Source organism: Canis aureus, chromosome 10, assembly GCF_053574225.1.
Source record: "Canis aureus isolate CA01 chromosome 10, VMU_Caureus_v.1.0, whole genome shotgun sequence".
Classification (NCBI taxonomy): domain Eukaryota; kingdom Metazoa; phylum Chordata; class Mammalia; order Carnivora; family Canidae; genus Canis; species Canis aureus.
The window spans coordinates 67,008,592-67,025,761 of NC_135620.1; the positions used below are offsets into that span (position 1 = coordinate 67,008,592).

The 17,170-nt window shown below is 46.8% G+C and overlaps 1 protein-coding gene and 1 long non-coding RNA gene across 12 annotated transcripts in view; one reads left to right on the plus strand and one right to left on the minus strand.

Annotated features, from left to right (window-relative positions):
- PALM2AKAP2 (PALM2 and AKAP2 fusion) overlaps positions 1–17,170 on the plus strand; it is a 468,534-nt gene that overhangs the window by 416,006 nt on the left and 35,358 nt on the right. The gene's annotated exons all lie outside the window — the stretch shown is intronic.
- On the minus strand, positions 9,036–14,438 carry LOC144322641 (uncharacterized). Its single transcript, XR_013388296.1, has 3 exons — positions 14,181–14,438; positions 10,412–12,155; positions 9,036–9,363 (listed from the first exon to the last, which is right to left on the minus strand). It is a non-coding gene; the product is annotated as an uncharacterized LOC144322641 (long non-coding RNA).

Consider the following 17,170-nt stretch of genomic DNA (forward strand, 5'->3'; position numbering starts at 1 on the left):
ATTCATGAGAGACACATAGAAAGAGAGAGAAAGGCAGAGACATAGGCAGAGGGAGAAGCAGGCTCCATGCAGGGACCCTGATGTGGGACTCGATCCCGGGATTCCAGGACCACGTTGTGGGATGAAGGCAGGCTCTAAACCACTGAGCCATCCAGGGATCCCTCCAGATATTATTTTTTAAAACTTGACTCAAAGCTTTAAAATACTTCATTAGAGCAAAAAATTGATTTAAATTCGCTCTGTGTGTACGTGTGTGTGTGTGTGTGTGTGTGTGTGTTTACGAGTTTGTCTGTCTCACAGGGGAAGTTACTAAACTTACTCACCTTTACATTTGAATTGAATGAAGCAAAAAACCAAAAATCAATTGTTTAGGATAATATATAAAGTCAGCCTCCAATTTTTGTTCTCAACTTGACTGATCAGACCTTCAGAAATTTTTCAATGGGGTTTTCCTATGACATATCTTGTCTGTGACATCATCGTTCATGGAATTCTATGACATTTGGCTTCCCAAGAGGAATTTGCTTACTCACATGGTGTTACACAACTTTTCTGGGAATAGGAAGCTCATGGAAGGAAAATGTCCATATAGAACAGCAAGTCAATTATTTATCTTTGATGAAAAAGGAAGATTATCACAATGTACAGAGAAAGACGGTTCCTAAAAGTATAATGGATCACAGCAAGAAAGCACAGCTTCCCTGGGGGCAGGCTACAGTTTGATGCACATTTGTTCATCGTGGCTGAGTAAAGGCTTCAGTATTCATTGTATAGGTAGAAAATGGAGTTTAAGAGGGACTGCAATACCTAACAAGCAGCTAAGCCTTGGTCTTTTGTTATTGTTGTTGTTAGAGAGGACACATGCCCAAGCTGTGAGGGGTGGGGAGGGGCAGAGGGAAAGGAAGAAAATTTCAAGCAGATTCCACACTGAGTATGGAACCCGTTATGAGGCTCGATCCCAGAACCCTGAGATCACAACCCCTGCTGAAGTCAGAAGAGTCGGATGCTTAACCAACTGAGCCACCCAGGCACCTCAAGCCTTGGTCTATTTTAAGTCTATTTAAAGTTCAAGTGTGTAACTTTGTTTATACATGATTACTCTCAGTAATCATTACTTTTCTACTTGGAAAGGTAATATTGCTCAACAAATGTAAAACCTTTATAAAATAAAAATTATAGGTTCCACTTTAGCTTTTCATTTTCCCTGCAATGATGGGTTTCTTCCCTTTTCCAGAGTTTACCCTGGTTAATATGCTGATGTGATTCTTCCAAACAATATGTATACAAATGATATCCTTGGCTTTTAGACGGGGATTTAATCTCCTCCGGGTGCCTAATCTCCCACCATGGGCCCCATGCTTCCTTTTAATTTGTGCCTCTTTGTCTCACTATTTATATTTTCACATACTTAATTCTCTTTTTCACAAGTTAACATATGTACATGGTTAGAAATTCACAGGGTGTAGAAAAGGACACAACGAAAAGAGGTTTACCACTCTTGATGTCCAGTCCCTCCTATTCCAGAGAAAACCATTGTTACTGGGTTTTTATGTATCTTTCCAGGAATAATCATATAAAAATATATAAACATATAAAAAATATAATACATACATACACATACCAAATAAAAATTATACATATAAAACATATATTCACATTTGTTTTTGGTTAACAACAAAGCTAGAATGCTACATACACTGTCCTGTACCACTTGGCACTTAATATGTCTTGGAGATTGTCCTGTATCAATTCTCATAGAGCTGGGAGCTGTACTATATTCTCTTAAAGGTTGCATAATAATCATTTTATGAATATTCCAGTCCCCTAGTAACTTCAGGTATTCGTAGTCTTTTATTATTGCAAGCAATGTGGCTTTAGAGATCCTGGGATAGAGGCCGTTTTACACGTGTGCCTGTATAGCCGAGTGTAAATTCGGAAGTAGAATTATTTGGGTCAAAGATATTGTACAATTTGAAGTTGGGTCCATGTGCTAAATTGCCATCCACCATGGAGCTGGATGAGTGTGCCTGTTTCCTCCCTAATGAAGATTGACATTACTGGTAGGAAACATCTCACGAATCGATTTTGCTTTTCTTTAATATGAGTGGAGTTTTGTCTTGTTTGTCTAAGAATTATTTTTATATATTTTTCTGTGTATCAACTTTTGCCCATTTTTGTGTTTGGGTTTTCTTACTGATTTTTGCAAGTTCTTTACAAATTGTGGATATTAACCCTTTGTGGATATTAACCCTTTGTGGCACAAGTTGCAACTGTTTTCTCAGTTTATTTCTGTTGTAGCCACCATTTGTTGAGTCCTTTTACTACTGCAGGACACGCCCCGTCCTGGGCACTTGTGTGTCCTATCAATTCCCTAAGGAAGGAGGAGTATTGTAGTCATTTTACAGCGAGGAAGGAGCCTGATCTGTTGGACACCAAAGCCTGTGCCTACCCAGAACTCTGTACTCTTTCTGTGCATGTGTATATTAACCCAGCATCATGTCAGGTTGCCATACGATTATGATGAATATCCTTTCAAAAGGTTGTGTAGCATTCACTGGTTAGGCAAATTGCAATTTTCAGATGCTGATTATCACCATACGTTTTCACTCTCTGAAGCTTTTTATTGTTGCCAGAGTGCAATGCATTTCTCCTAAAGCTTTGCCCTCCACGACACACCATGATGTCACCGATATTCCCGTGGAAGATAAGAGTTCAGTGTCTGAGAGAGTGAGCAGAGGGACCTTTTGAGTCTAAGATCCTTGGTGGAGAGAGAGACTCTCCAGAGATTCTGGGCAGAAATGCGGTGCATGTCAGGCATTGAGGCACTGCATGGGGCTGCTAGGCTTTTTCAGCCCCTTTCCCTTACAGGGTCACCACTAGCTTCCTCGGGTTCTGGGATGAAGTATAGCATATATCATTAGGATTCTGGATTCTCCTCCCTCCTAAAGCCTGCCTCTGAGCAGTATCAGAGGCCATCAGAGGCTACACTGGGAGAGTGCAGGGTGCAGTGGGAAGGGGAAGGGCTTGGAGGTTGGTGCACTATTTCTCTTTCTGTAGAATAATGTTTCTTATAGGAATAAATAAGATCATAGTGCATGACATAGCTGGGCAGTCCATTCATCCGTGTGTGTTGGTGCCAGTTTCCTGCTCTGTAGCTTTTAGTGCCCTGAGCACCAGGGCAGTACTGATGACTGAACTTCTTAAGGCCTTTCTTTTGAAAAAGATTTTGTGTATGTGTGTGTGAAAGAGAGAGCACAAGCAGGGGGAGGAGCAGAGGGAGAGGAAAGACTCTCCAACAGATTCCATACCGAGTGTGGGGCCTGCCGCAGGGCTCGATCCCATAACCCTGAGATCATGACCTGAGCCAGAACCCAGAGCTGGAGGCTTAACTGACTGAGCCACCCGGACGCCCCTCCGACAGCCTTTCTAAGCAAAGTCGCTGTTCTGTTTTCTTCTCATCAATTTTCCCCCAATAAATTAAGGACTTGGTATGTCTTCGTTTCCCACACTTAGCCCCAGTTAGAGGTTCCTCTGGGTAAATTTTGAATTGTCAGCATTCCCATCAAATTCACATATAAGTGCAAATTGCTTGAAAGACTGGCTCCATGCTGGGGCTTGGAGCCGTTGGGAGCTGAGCCTCGGAGGAGGACCTATGTGAATGGCAGTGGGGGAAAGGGCAGCCGGGCCATTGACAACGGACATCTGGAGGTGCCGAGATGCAGGCTTCCTTCGGTGCATGCCTTGCATTGGACCTTGGAGCTGCTTGAAAAGCCGCAAGCCTTCAGCTCCCTTCTGTCCTGGGAAGCGTGTAGAGGGAGCGTTGCCAGTGCTGACCTCTCCCTTCCTCCCAGCTTTGCAAGGCCATGCAGCAGGCTTGGGTCTCAACCATTTCTAAAGCCAGCCTCTCTCCACGTTGCCTACTTCCATCTCATTCCTCCTGACCTCAACAAATCTACTTTGGGGCATTGTAGCACGCTGAGGCATATGCACGGGATGGCTACATTTAGCAGCATAAACTCCTTCGACTAAGGAGGCGAAGTTCTGACAAGGGGAGTGTCTAAGACAGCAGAGTTCTGTCCTGTCCGGGAATCCTCATAACCTCTCCTGGCACGAGTATCAAGCAGTTTCAAAGGCTGAGGCTGCTGCTCCCGCTCCCATTTGCTGGCTTGCTTCCCCTTGGCTCTGCCCTCATCATTAGCAGGTTCAGGACTACCCACTTTGGCTCAAGGTTCACTCTGGCATCACAGAACCACAGGGATTAGGAGCAGAAGGGAAGTGAGTTTTGAGGGTTCACCTGGTTTAGGTGTCGCATTTCTCAGACCAGAAAAGTGAGACCCAGAAAAGAAATAATGGGCTTCCCAAAGTCACATAGCAGCAGGTGTATGGTTTCAGGGACCCCCGTTTCTGATTTGCATTTGCTGCCCCTTTTTGATCCTGTGCCTACTTCTTGGGTTCCCTCCTGAACTGCCCGCTGTGGCTTCCAGGGCAGAGCCTTACCCCGTGGGTGGGATCCGTGGATTCTAGCCAGAGCTCTGTTCTTGACCAGCTGTGTGACCCTAAGGAGGGGTCCATAGGCTGGGGCCTGTCCCTCTGTGGAATGGGTGAGAAGCTCCACCTTGCTGTTGGTGGAGGAAGAGAGGAGATATAGAAGTAAGGGTGTGTGACACAGACTGGGCCCGAGCAGGTGTGCAATAGATACTTACTGACTGATGGGCTTCAGGGCGTCGATTGCCTCCAGTCCTAGCCAACCAGGACCAAGTTTCAAAATGGTATCGTTTCCCCCGGTGCCAGACACCCTCAGAGACTGAACAGAGGATCAGGTTTCGGCCTGGTAGAATTAAAACTGGCAGTCCAATTTATTTTTGTAAATTTAGGAAAACCACCCCAAACCCTGGGCCTGTGCTGGGGGGGAGGGGTGAGCAGCAGTGAGGCGTGTGCCCCGAATTCAGCTCCGTTCATTCCTCACAGGAGAGCCACTGCCGTCAAATAAATGCAGAACTGCTCGGTTTATGCTTTTGTCACCTACCTTGCTAGTTTAACTTCGCCCTCTGCCTCCGAGGTTAGCAGGTTTCCTAAACTCTATCCTATTTTTGCAGCCAGGGGGAGGACTGTGTGTGCGCGCACATGCATAAGTGTACATATGCACATATGTGTGTGCACAAATGTGAGCACCTAAGTGCACATACACAGGTGCGTGTGTGTGTGTGTATGTGTGTGTATTTCCTAGAGTTGTCATAACAAAGTACCAGAAACTGGGCAGCTTGAACCACAGAAATGTACTGTCTCACGCTCCTAGAGACTGAACGTGCAAAAACCAGCTACCAGCCCTGGTTCCTTCTGAGGCCTCGAGGGAAGGATCATTCCAAGCCCTTCTACTTGGCTTATAGATCCTGCCTTCCCTCCTGTATCTTCACATTGTCTGTCTTCTAGGTGTTTCTCTGCATCTAAGTCTCTTTTTATACGGGCACCAGTCATCTTGGATTAGGGCCCACCCTAATGAGCACATAACTTGATTACCTCTGTGAGACCCTATTTCCAGATAAGGTCACATTTTGAGGTACTGTGTGTTCAGACTTACACATAGGAAGTTAGGTTTCAATTCGTAACAGTGAGCGTGTGTGTGTGTGTGTGCTTGTGCACATATGTGCATGTGTGTAGTGAACCGGAGCATCTCAGACTCCACTCAGAAGCATGTCTACGACTTATGGGGCACCTGGCTGGCTCAGTTGGTAGAGCATGAGACTCTTGATTTCAGAGTTGCACGTTAGAACCCTATGTTGGGTGTCGAGATTACTTAAAAATAAAATCTTGAAAAAGAAAGAAAGAAACAAGCCTACTACTTAGATAATAGTATTTTTTTTTAGTTTATTTATTTATTTTTTAGTTTATTTATGTTTTTTGCTAACCTCTACACCCAACATGGAGCTCAAACTCGCAACCTCAAGATCAAAATCGCATGTTCCACCGATGGAGCCAGCCAGATGCCCCTAGATACTAGTACTTTCAGAGTACATATTGTTTTCTCTTTTGTGAAGAGGGAAGATTTAAAACAATTTTTCTTATTTTCTACAAACCCCTTACAAAAGCAGAGGGGCCGACATGATTATGTAGAAAGTCCTAGGTACCACTTTTGCCTCTTGGCTTGAAAACATCTCTTCGTGGAAGACCTTCTCCTGGTTTGTCACTCTCGAGCAGAGTAGTGCCACCTTGGGTGTGTGATTTCCCCACCTCTTGTCACTTTAGACTGTTAAGTAGCATCTTGAAATGCCTCTGGCTATACTACAGAACATTCCAATTATTCCAAAGGGTACATAAATTCAGTTTCCATGGCACTCCCTATTGACTTGGTATCATCAAGTTAGCCCTTGAGAAACTCCTAGATATATTTCTAAATAAATTTCGGCATATTAAAAATGTCATTCAGATGTTGGAAATAGTTGTCAAGGAAATACCTTTAGATTCCTTTTCAAAAAAACAGGCCTGCCTGGGCTCCATCTACTCTGATGACTCTTTCCTTGTATGCTTGGGAGGGTCCCAGGAGGTCTGCTTTTCTGGCCAACCCGCAGACCACGGGCAGTCCTGCCGCCAACGTTGGGCTGCTCACCTGCTTCGCCAGGAGGAACTGCTTCCCAAACTGACCCTGAACTCCTGGCTGTGCAGGACCATGCTTGGCACTTGCCCTCCTCTCCCTGTGCACTGCAAATATCCATTCTCTCTCTCTTCTCCACAATGACTTCATGACCTTGCAGGGACCTGAATTCTGACTTTCTAGTCAGCCAGACCTTGAGTTCATCCAGTTTTTTTCTAGGTCAACCCAAAGTTGGGGGCCAGGGGGGTGGAACCTGGGGGCAGTGTTGGGGGCTACTCTGAATACCTACCTGGGCAGGGGGACCCACGTCAACACTAGTCGGCCTTGGTGTGTAGTGCTGGGGGGCTGAGTCTGTGGCACAGAGTGGGGGATGTCTGTGACACTCGTGTCTGCCCAAGGCACCTAGGGATCTATTTTTTGGTTGTTGCTGTTGCTTGGTGGCGGAAGACCCTGGTGAGCTCGGAGAAAGTGGAGCCACTCCTTGTGCCCCCACCCCCCCATGCCCAGACATTCCCTGAAGTTACAGCACTCATCCCAGACTTCATGTTCCTCTGTCCCACTTCAGCACGAGGCAGCATATAAGCAACCCTTTAAAATATATCTCCCAAAGACTGTTGCAGGATATAAAAAAAAGTGATGGCGAGGTAATATGAAGTTAAAAAATGTTGGCTACAAAACTTGCATGTACTGCGTGGTCTCCACCGTATTAAATACATATTTCCAAAAAGGAGACTACGTGGAATGCAATGAAAGAGTAACCGATTTCCTCTGTGTGGAAGGAAGACGAATAATGTTTATTTTCCAAATGGTCCACAGTGAGCATTTATGACTTTCATAGACACACACTCACGTCTGTCTATTATAGATGCACGTCTGTATCTCGCCCATTTTACCGGCTCTTCAGGATCTTTCTGATTTTTTTTTTTTTTTTTTTTTTTTTTGCTACCTCGGCTTCACCAGGACATTCATTCCCTGCTTGCCCGGGGCTCCTCTGGGCCTTTCCACAAAGAAGGCAGTGGAAACTGGTCTGTCCGTGCACTGAGGGGGACAGACAGGGGGACAGACGCCTGCCCTCCAGGCCGGGCCTCCAGGGAGGGGCCGGGCCTCCCGAAGGAGGTTAAAGTCCTTCTTTGTGTGCATGGCCTTTTAGGGAGCGAGGGAGGGGCGGCTGTGACATCACAGTGTTCCGTCGGGAGGCTGGAAGGAATTTGTCCAACTTGAGCCAGTGCTCAGGAATCTGCCTGGAAAGAGACGCGATGCTGGGGACCTTGGAGACCCACACCCTGTGGGCAGGGTAAGCCGCGGCTGCTGACCTCTCTGAATGTTCTTTTCCTTCTAAGCTGAAAGGAGTGGGCCTCCCATCCGAGGCCAGTCTGGGTGGAGTGGAGGGGTGTGTGGGGGGGGCTGGCAGTGAGGACTACAGGGGGTCCCCCCTCCCAGGCCCCCAGTCCTTTCCTGCTGGAGGGAGAGGGGGCAGCCGAGCTCACTAGCCACTTGCTTCTCTTTGAAACCGGGTCCCAGCACCCGCTTCCCACTTAGAGGCCAGAGAGGGAGCAGCACTGCCGGGGGCGCCTGTAGATTCCCAGGGCCGGGGGCGGGGGGCAGGTGATGCTCACGGACGGTGGCGAGCGCGTGTGTCCTTGTGTCCTTGCCAGGACAGACGGCCGACAGCCAGCGCCCCTGCTGACGGGTTTGCTAGTTATTGAGTGACCTGCGGGGCTGCACGGTGGGCCCCCCAGGCACAGCAGCGGCTTGGGGCCTGTCCCCACCAGGAGCCAGCGGGGGGTGTGGCGGCGGCCAGAGGAGCCCCCAGCTCGGATCACGGGCCACAGCATCCTCTGCGGACAAGGGGTTCATCTCTGAAGCATCTGGCACCGTTGCCTCGTTCCCTCCTGGCTCACGGGCTCCTCACGGTGGATTTGTGCCGGGTCCTCCCGGGGAGGGGGGGGGTGTCTCCGCTGGACCTTCTCTGCCATGAGCGGTTGGCCAGGCAAGAACCCAAGATCCCAAACTATTTTAAAAGCAAGAGGGACACAGCTGAGTTGCAAAGAACTGAAGCTAGCCTTGCTTTTACTTTCGGCAGAATTAGTTACCCTAGAAAGTTCTGGTGGCCGGAGCCAGCGTTCGCTCTGTGGCCTTGATCTCGGTTTATTCTGGAGGGGGGCACTGCCTGGCGGTGCAAAGGGGGGCCTCTGGGGAGAGGAGCATCTGAGGTCTCCTTGACAGAGCACGCTGTTTGTTGAGGAGGAGGTGACGCTTGACCTCCTTGGGGCAGAAAGGAAACATCTCAGGGGCAATCTTGAGGCCGCCCTGCCACTCGGAGCCCTCCCGGGGGGTGTGGATCTCCGAGCAGCCAAGAGAGCCTTTCACCAGTTGCTATAGAAAAGGCAACAGCTTCCTTCCTCCCTCGACTCCCCCCGCCCCCCCCCCCCCATCGTCTGCTGCTTTCATGGAGAGCCCGAGCTATAAACGTGTTAATCATACGACACCTTGACATCTTCCAGATGTGCAGCCCGACATCCGAGTCGGGGACTTTGCAGCTGGGTGAAGGGGATGCTATTAATAGGGCAGGCTGTGGTCTTGGGGAGACTCCTTTATGCTATAAATTGACCACTTGCCTTCCACAGAAGTGTGAGCCAAGACATAGTTTGTTCCCAGCAAAGGAAGTTTCCAGAAGTATTTTCATCCCACCTTCAAGCCTGTCTCTGTACCATAAGCCAGAGAGAAGAGCAGGATGGCGATGCCATAGACGTCCTCAGAAAGAAAGGCTGGGCCTGCGGGAACAGGGACGTCTTTGTAGAGCTGTCCCAGTCATATTTGGCTGTAAGGCTGGATGGCAGGAGGTCCGAGAGCCATTGTTGGTGTTAGCTCCCTTTATCAGGGGTCGTAGCCTTAACCCTGAGCACCCCCCCACCCCCATCCTGCTCTAAATTTAGCTTGCAACTGCCTAGGAGTGCTTAGGGGCTTTGAGTCTGGCATGGTTCCATCAACCAGGAGGGGGTCCTTCTTGGGGACTGATGAGGCTTCTGGCTTCCCACAGTCCACACAGGCCCCTGGTCCTCCAGGCCGGAAGAAGCCCTGCGAGGGGGCGGAAGAGGAAAGGCTGCCTCGGCCTGGAATGTGGCCCTGGTGATAGCCTCTCCCCTCCGCTTCCGGGCCCAGAGGCCTGCGCCCAACCAAGGCAGGAAGCCAGGCCCTCTCAGTCATCCCCATTCTCTGTTCCCCCACGCGGTGGGTGGAAGGGGCCCACTCCCAGTCCCCATCCTTTCTCTGGCCTGCCCCCGGCCTGCCTCCGTCAGCAAGGAGGGCCGGAGGGCTGCAGGCCAGCTGCTGAGGAACTTGGGTGCTCTCAGCTTTCTCCATAAACTTTCTAGCCAGCCCAGTTTGTGCTGTTGAACAGGGCTGTGGTTTTCTTCCCACTTAGCACTTCCTCTGCCTTGTGCTTTTTGCTGTCTTGATGTGACCTGGAACTCCCTGCCTCCAAGGCTGTACACTCCTTGCTGCAGAGCTCAGTGCTCCGCCCCCCCCCCCCCCCCCCATGGCCTTGGCCCAAGGCTTGCCACTCTGCAGGTTCTCTGGCATGCTTATCCTCAGGCATGCTTATCCTTGCAGGAATGCACTTAGACCTCCCTCAACCCCTGGGCTCCCCTCCCACACTCCTGGAGTTCCCTCAACCTGGGGAGTCCCTCTGTCCCAGATCTCCAGCTGGTAGCTCTACCCTGGTCCCTTCAAGTCTAATCAAGATCAGGAGACCCATGTGGGCATCTTGCAGGTGTCTTGGCAGGTTCCATTAGCTGGGAGGCATCCCCTCTTTCCATTTACCTTTGTGCCAGAAACTACAGCCAGGAAGTTGAGTCCCATAAGAAACCTTCTAGATGGTTCCACGACATGGACCACAGAACCAGTTCTCTGCCGTGATAACAGTTGTGTCCTGGGTACTCAAAACTCGACTTAGGAAAGAGAGAGAGGATAAGAAGGGAGACCGGAGAAGCTCTCTGGTTGCACAGCTATGTGGAAGTCTTATTTTATAGCCACGCCTCTGTACCTAGGCCAAGAATGAGTTTGTATTTTTGGTGGAACTTAAAAATAACTGGATTAAAGGATCAGGTCACCTATTATCTAGGGAAGCGTGTTTCTAATTTAAATATCATGGCCTTAGTAGGAAGTAATCTGGGTTATTCAGAGTAGAAAGCTGGTTGTGCAGCCAGCGCCTGATGTGTGAGTGATCTGGGTCACTGTGTGCATGTAGGGTAGGAGCCCGGAGGTAGCCGCCTGAGGGTGGTGGCGAGGTGGGTGGGGAAGCTTTGAACACAACCAGCATTTCAAATGAGTAGAAGCTTCGGCTTCTTGCCCTTGTAGCAAAGGATACCTTCCTGGTGTCCCTCGGGGCCCAGCCAGGTCGGCCAAGGAAAATGTACCTCCTGCAAGTTCTTTGTGCTCACGATGCTCCCAGCTGCAGGTCCAGGTGCCCTGGGAAGAGAGAACACGCTGCCGTCCGTCACCCCAGCTGGGCAGGTGTCAGGACCCCGATCTGTTTTCTGTGCACATTAACAACAGTCTTCCAGAATCTCACATGTGCTGTGGACTCTGTGGTGTTGGGAAGGAGTCGCAGCCTGTAGGTGTGGGGTCCGTTGCAAAGCCTGCGGTGTGGGATCTTAATATTTTTGCCCCTGGGTTATTGCTCGAGGAAGCATAGAGGACTCTCTTCAGAGGCCAGCTCGAAAGGTAAAATTCCCAGATGGAGCAGGAAGTCAGCACCCTCGTTTCTAACTGGAGGGCCCTGCAGGTAGAGCAGAAGGTAGGAAACTGAACTCAGTCTCCAGGAAGTCTGTCTCTGTTCAGTTCTGAATAAAGGGGGGAGAGGGGTCTCTGGCCTCGGAAGCCAAATTGTGAGTCTCCCATCACTTCTAGAGACGCAGGGGTGCAAAATGTCCACCCGAGAGCCAAGTAAATACTCTTTAAAGCTTTCCGCCCTTCTTAACGTACCCCTAGACGTTTTGGAAGCCTGCTGTCACTGAGGACACTTTTTGAGGTATTGGGAGAGAATTTGAAGAACCAGCTTTCAAATCCTGGCTGTGCCACTTCCTAGCCAGGTGATCTTGGGAAAAACCTTTCAGTTTCTCTAAATTTGATATTCTAAAGTTTTTAAGACAAAAGTAGACAACTCTGCCTTTCTGCTTGCCAGGGGCCCTGCTACAAGTTATCAGCTGAGAACGTGTATGTGCATGCCCCGTGAACAGTGTGTCCGTAGTAAAAGGGGGTGTGACACTCAATCGTGTGCCCACAGGACAGGCTCCTTAAGCTGCCTCGTTCACTCGCACATCTGCATGGCTCGTAGAGTACAGGCTACGGTCCACGTTCTGTTCAGACTGCTGAGTTCACCTCTGCTCCAGATGTGGCGGGAGCCCCCCATCTGGGTGGCTCTTGACTGTCCATTCCATCGCATCTTCAGATTTTGACTTTTAAAGGCAGGAGGCAATGACTTTATGCAATTACTCTGTTTCTTGCAGCAGCAAATGCATCTTCTAATTGTTCTCGGCTTCAGCTAAACTTAACGTTTGAGGATCTGGAGTAGGAAAAGATTAGGGAGGTTAGAGGTGCCTTAGGTCTGACTTTTAGCTTTGCCTGGGCCTTTCGCCTCTAAATGCGTCCTGTTTTCTTTTCAAAAATCAAAGTGTCACCATTACCCCCCCCGCCCCTGCCCCCAAGAAAGCCAGTTCGCAGAGAGAATTTAACATGTCAGGGGAAAATTGCTTAATGATAAGGAACATTTGCATTAAACACTTTGCAGTTTACATAGCGCCTTTTTCTTTCTTTCTTTCTTTTTTTTTTTTTTAAGACTTATTTTATTTGAGAGAGAGAGAGAGCACATGCACATGGCAGGATGGGGAGGGGCAGAGGGTGAAAGAAAGAGAGACTCTCAGGCAGCCTCCCTGCTGAGTGAGGAGCCCGGCCTAGGCTGGATCTCCTAACCCTGAGACCATGACCTGAGCCAAAATCAAGAGTCAGATGCTTAAGCGACTAAGCCAGCCAGGCGCCCCTGCATAGTACTTTTAAACACATTAATCTAATTCCCGAAACAGATTTGAGAGATCTTGTCATGAGTCCAGCTTACAAAGGAGTTATATTCTTCCAAGAAGAGTCCCGTGATGGTCTTGCACAGGGTCTGCAGAACTTTCACTGGAAACACAGGCCCCCAGGTTGTGAATTAACCCAGACTAACTTGCTTTGCATGACTTTTAAGTACATTTTGGTAAGTAGTGGCAGCTTGAGACACAGCCCGGCTACTAGGTTATAATTAAAGCAGGTGTTGGACTGCTGGCACTCATACAGATATTTATTAAATGAACATTTGTAGAAGTAGGCATAAAACCTACTGCCTGCAACCTCAAAGAAATCTCAGCTCTGGAAGATTCTAGATGCTCCAACCCCACCTTGCATGAAGATAGATGAGGCGGTTTTACAAGGACAGGATTCCCTTACTGTAGAGTAGTTGTTAAACAACCAAAGTCCTCTGAACCCAAGACTGGGGAAAGGGCGGTTTGGATTTGGTTTTCGGTCTCCAAGACCAGCCCTAAGGGTATATAAGCCATGGTGCTCTCTCTGTCCGTAAATCCTATTCAGGAGTAAATCCTATTCAGGAAAGCTCGGAGAACATCTCTAATCTGCACATTTGAACACCACCAATTTCACCGATTTCTAACATTTATTATGCTAATTGACAAGCCACTAATTTCACTGATGAAAACCCATTTCTCACCTTCATTATGCCAATTAGCAAAGCCTCAGGGGGCCATGGGAGTAAAAGAGAGCTAAACTACCCAGGAAGGAACCACCTAGGGGGCCTGGAATTTCTGATTAGATCCTGGTTGACCAGTCTTGGGATATATATCCCCAGTCCGGATGGCCGTCTGCCCCTGGATATAATTTAAGCTGTATTACATTGTCTCTGTCCACACATCTTAAAGTAAATAGTAGATATCCTGACCAGCTATTAGCTATTCTGGGAAGCCGTAGTCTGGCAGGTGATATGTGTCATGCTGTTAGGGCTCCACCTGGAGGGTCAGCAGGGGGAAATCTAGGGATCTCCCATGGGTCTCTTAGCACCCTTTCAAAATCCAGTTTGGTGGTTTTTCTTTCTTTCTTTTTCTTTCTTTTCTTTTCTTTTCTCTTCTTTTCTTTTCTTTCTTTCTTTCTTTCTTTTTTTTTTTTTTAAGTAAGCTCTATGCCCAATGTGGGGCTTGAACTCACAACCCCACGCCCCCAAATCAAGAGTCATATATGTTCTACATACTGAACCAGTCAGGCGCCTCTGATGGTTCATTTATATCTTTTTTTTTTTTTCATTTGGGGCACAGTTTATTTCAGAAAGGACTTTCCGGTTCATTTAATGAATGTGCAGTTTATCTGAATCTGGAATCGGGTTCATCTTATCAAGCATGGAGAAAATTCTAGTCTTTCTAATCTTCAAAGGGAACAATAAGCATTTGTTGGTTTAAGCAACACATCATTTAATGACACCAAGCCCAGATTCCTGCCAAATCTGTGCTTTGGAATTTCCAGTCCACTTCCATTTACCTGGTGTACTTACTGGGGGCTTTGATTGCATCAGGCCATCTTGCAGGAAGGTAAATTCATCCTATTGAGAAGAGAATTCAGGAATTTGCTCTTTTGTTATAATTGTTGCCTAACTTTACAAGAACCCAGGACCTCTGATGCGTGATTGTGAATCAGTAATGCAGCATAATCTCTCGAATCACTTCTATCCTGATTAGGATGTAGAGCTGCTGCTCCCTGAAGTAGGTAGAACTGAGTGTCAAGAAAAATACTCCGCATTTGTGGAAAGAAGTGGGAGGAGCCCCCTTGTAACTAACAGGAAGGAGAGAGAACCAGCTTCCTGTTTACACCCTCCAGTGTCTTTCAATTTTTTTTTTAAAACAAATGCATTGGAACAGAATCTTCTCAAATTACACAGGAACTCCAGACTCTTGACTTTTACCAGTAATTAGCATTTTTAAGATCTCAGTTTGACACGTCATAGAAGACAATCAAGGAACGAGACTCATCATTGTCTGACTCAAAGCTCATGGTAGTTTTTTTGGACACAGCAAAAACATATTGTCAGATGCTATTCTCAGACTTTTAAAATTTTGAATTGGAAAACTTGCTACTTCAGAAAATATGCCTTGGTATAATTAAGTTCTATAAGAGAAAAAAGGCTGGCAGGGCATCTGTTTGTCCATCGTCCAACACTTGAGAAGTACCAAGGAGAAAGAGAGGAGGTGCTCTTGAGCCATGCTGTGGGGGTGGGCTCCGGACCTTCTGTCTCTGTGATTAGCAGCTGATCACTAGAGGCAAGTTTTTCCCTCCTCCCAACTAAATACGATCCAAAATAGACTTAAGGCTTCCTAGGAAGCTTTTGTTAAGAAAAAAGTGTTGTCTCATGGAGCTTATGGTTGCTGCTAATCTCATTATCACCCTACAAAATAAGCCTCCTGCATGTTTAATGAATGGATTGACTAATAAAGTATAGAATGAATTCTTTGCCTTTTTAGCTTCTTTTACTGTTACTTTGCCCTCTGTCCTCTTATATCAACTAAAGTATTTCATGTTTCATAGGGCAGTGATTTTCAACCATATTTTCAGTTTCAAGCTTCCTACCATTTTCCTACCTTTTTTTTACCCCAAACCAAAAAGGATATAAGAAAAGTTCTACTTGGGCAGCCCGGGTGGCTCAGCAGTTTAGCACCACCTTCAGCCCAGAGCATGATCCTGGAGACCCGGGATCGAGTCCCATGTCAGGCTCCCTGCACAGAGCCTGCTTCTCCCTCTGCCTGTGTCTCTGCCTCTCTCTCTCTGTTTCTCTCATGAATAAATAAATAAAATCAAAAAAGAAAAAAAAGAAAGAAAGAAAAGCTCTACTTATTCCCATAAAGAATGTTAGCAGTCAATCATTGGCCAAATGAAGCCAGGGTGGGAGGGTCACAGATAATCGGACTCTCACGGTGGCAGTGCCTTGTATCTTTTTTTGTTGGTCTGTTTATTCCAGTAATGGCTTTCCATGGAGAGGGCTAATTTTGACCTAGGTTCATTTGAAACTGAATGGCAGCCAGGACATTTCAGGCATTCAAATTTTCTGTAATTTTTAATGACACAGAAGTCCCTGGCAATTGCCTTACAAAAAAAAAAAAAAAAAAAAGTCTAGTTGATATTTTTAAAAGGCAGTAGAAGCGTCTTTGACATGTCTTTTGAGTTCATTCTAATGATAGAAGAACCACTAGTTAATGATGGTAAAAAAGAAAAGAAAATAAAGATTTTAGCATTATAAATATCTGGTATTACAGTACCAGACTTGGACAAAGACCAGAGCTAGACTGGAAGGTCATCCAAGACCCAAAGGTGTTGACAAATGAATAGTTGTTGTTGTTGTCTATGACTAAAGAAGGAACATCTATTACTTGAATGATTTAGGTCTAAAGGGGAATGTAAAAAATAAAGAGTGAAGGAAACCCCCAGTTCATGGATAACCATGAGAGTTTTTCAGCATTCTGACAGCAGCGCAAGAGCACATAGGGTGAATTCCCATGTTGTCCTGAGTCTCATCAACAAATCCATACTATGCACCCTCCTTGGAGAGATTTTGAAATGACTCCCCTCAGAATCATCCTAAGGTGGTGTTTTATAATTACGTTCTGCGATATTAAAATCGTTTACAATGGACACAAACGAAAATGATACCATCTTACAGTTTTGCGTGAACTCTGTCAATAATACCAGGCACACACCATAGACTGGAGAGAGGAAGACAAACTTGACCAAGGTGTCAGTGAACTCCTTGAGGGGACACCCATTAATTAAGCTCACAATTCACCACTGAATTTTCTGAGATAAACCAGAGTCCTTGCATATGAAAAGAAAAATCATCCTAGGATTTGAAAATTAATTTTACAAATCCCAAATAACAAAATTACATGGGATTGGTAGTTGGTGAAAAAGGTGGGATTTATTTTGAAACGAAGAAGATGTCGTCTTTCTTTCTTTCTTTCTTTCTTTCTTTCTTTCTTTCTTTCTTTTTTTCTTTCAAGATTTTGTTTACTTATTCATGAGACACACACACACACAGAAGCAGAGACATAGGCAGAGGGAGAAGTAGGAAGGGACCCCGGGATCATGACCTGAGCTGAAGGCAGATGCTCAACCACTGAGCCACCAGGTGCCTTTTCTTATTTAACACCAGGATTGGAGCTTATCACATACAGTGCATTTAGGGAACTGGAGTGGAGCTGCTGGCCACTAACTTTTCGAAGCAACACTCACTCCTTAAGTAAGGAGTATTGTTTTGATGTAGTCCCAGAGAACAGAACTGTGCGGTCGGGGGCTTTGGTTATGGTGTTTATAATGCACATGCTCAATTAAGAGCCAGGACAATGGGGGCACTGTAGCCATTAAGGGGCCTTGGGAGGAATCTACCGTTTTCCAGTATTTTATTTTGGAAAAATTTTCCAAGAAGTTTCTTGCCTCCAAAAGAATTGCATCACCTCTGGCAGAGAATCACGTTTTCAAGAAGAATTGCTCATGCGA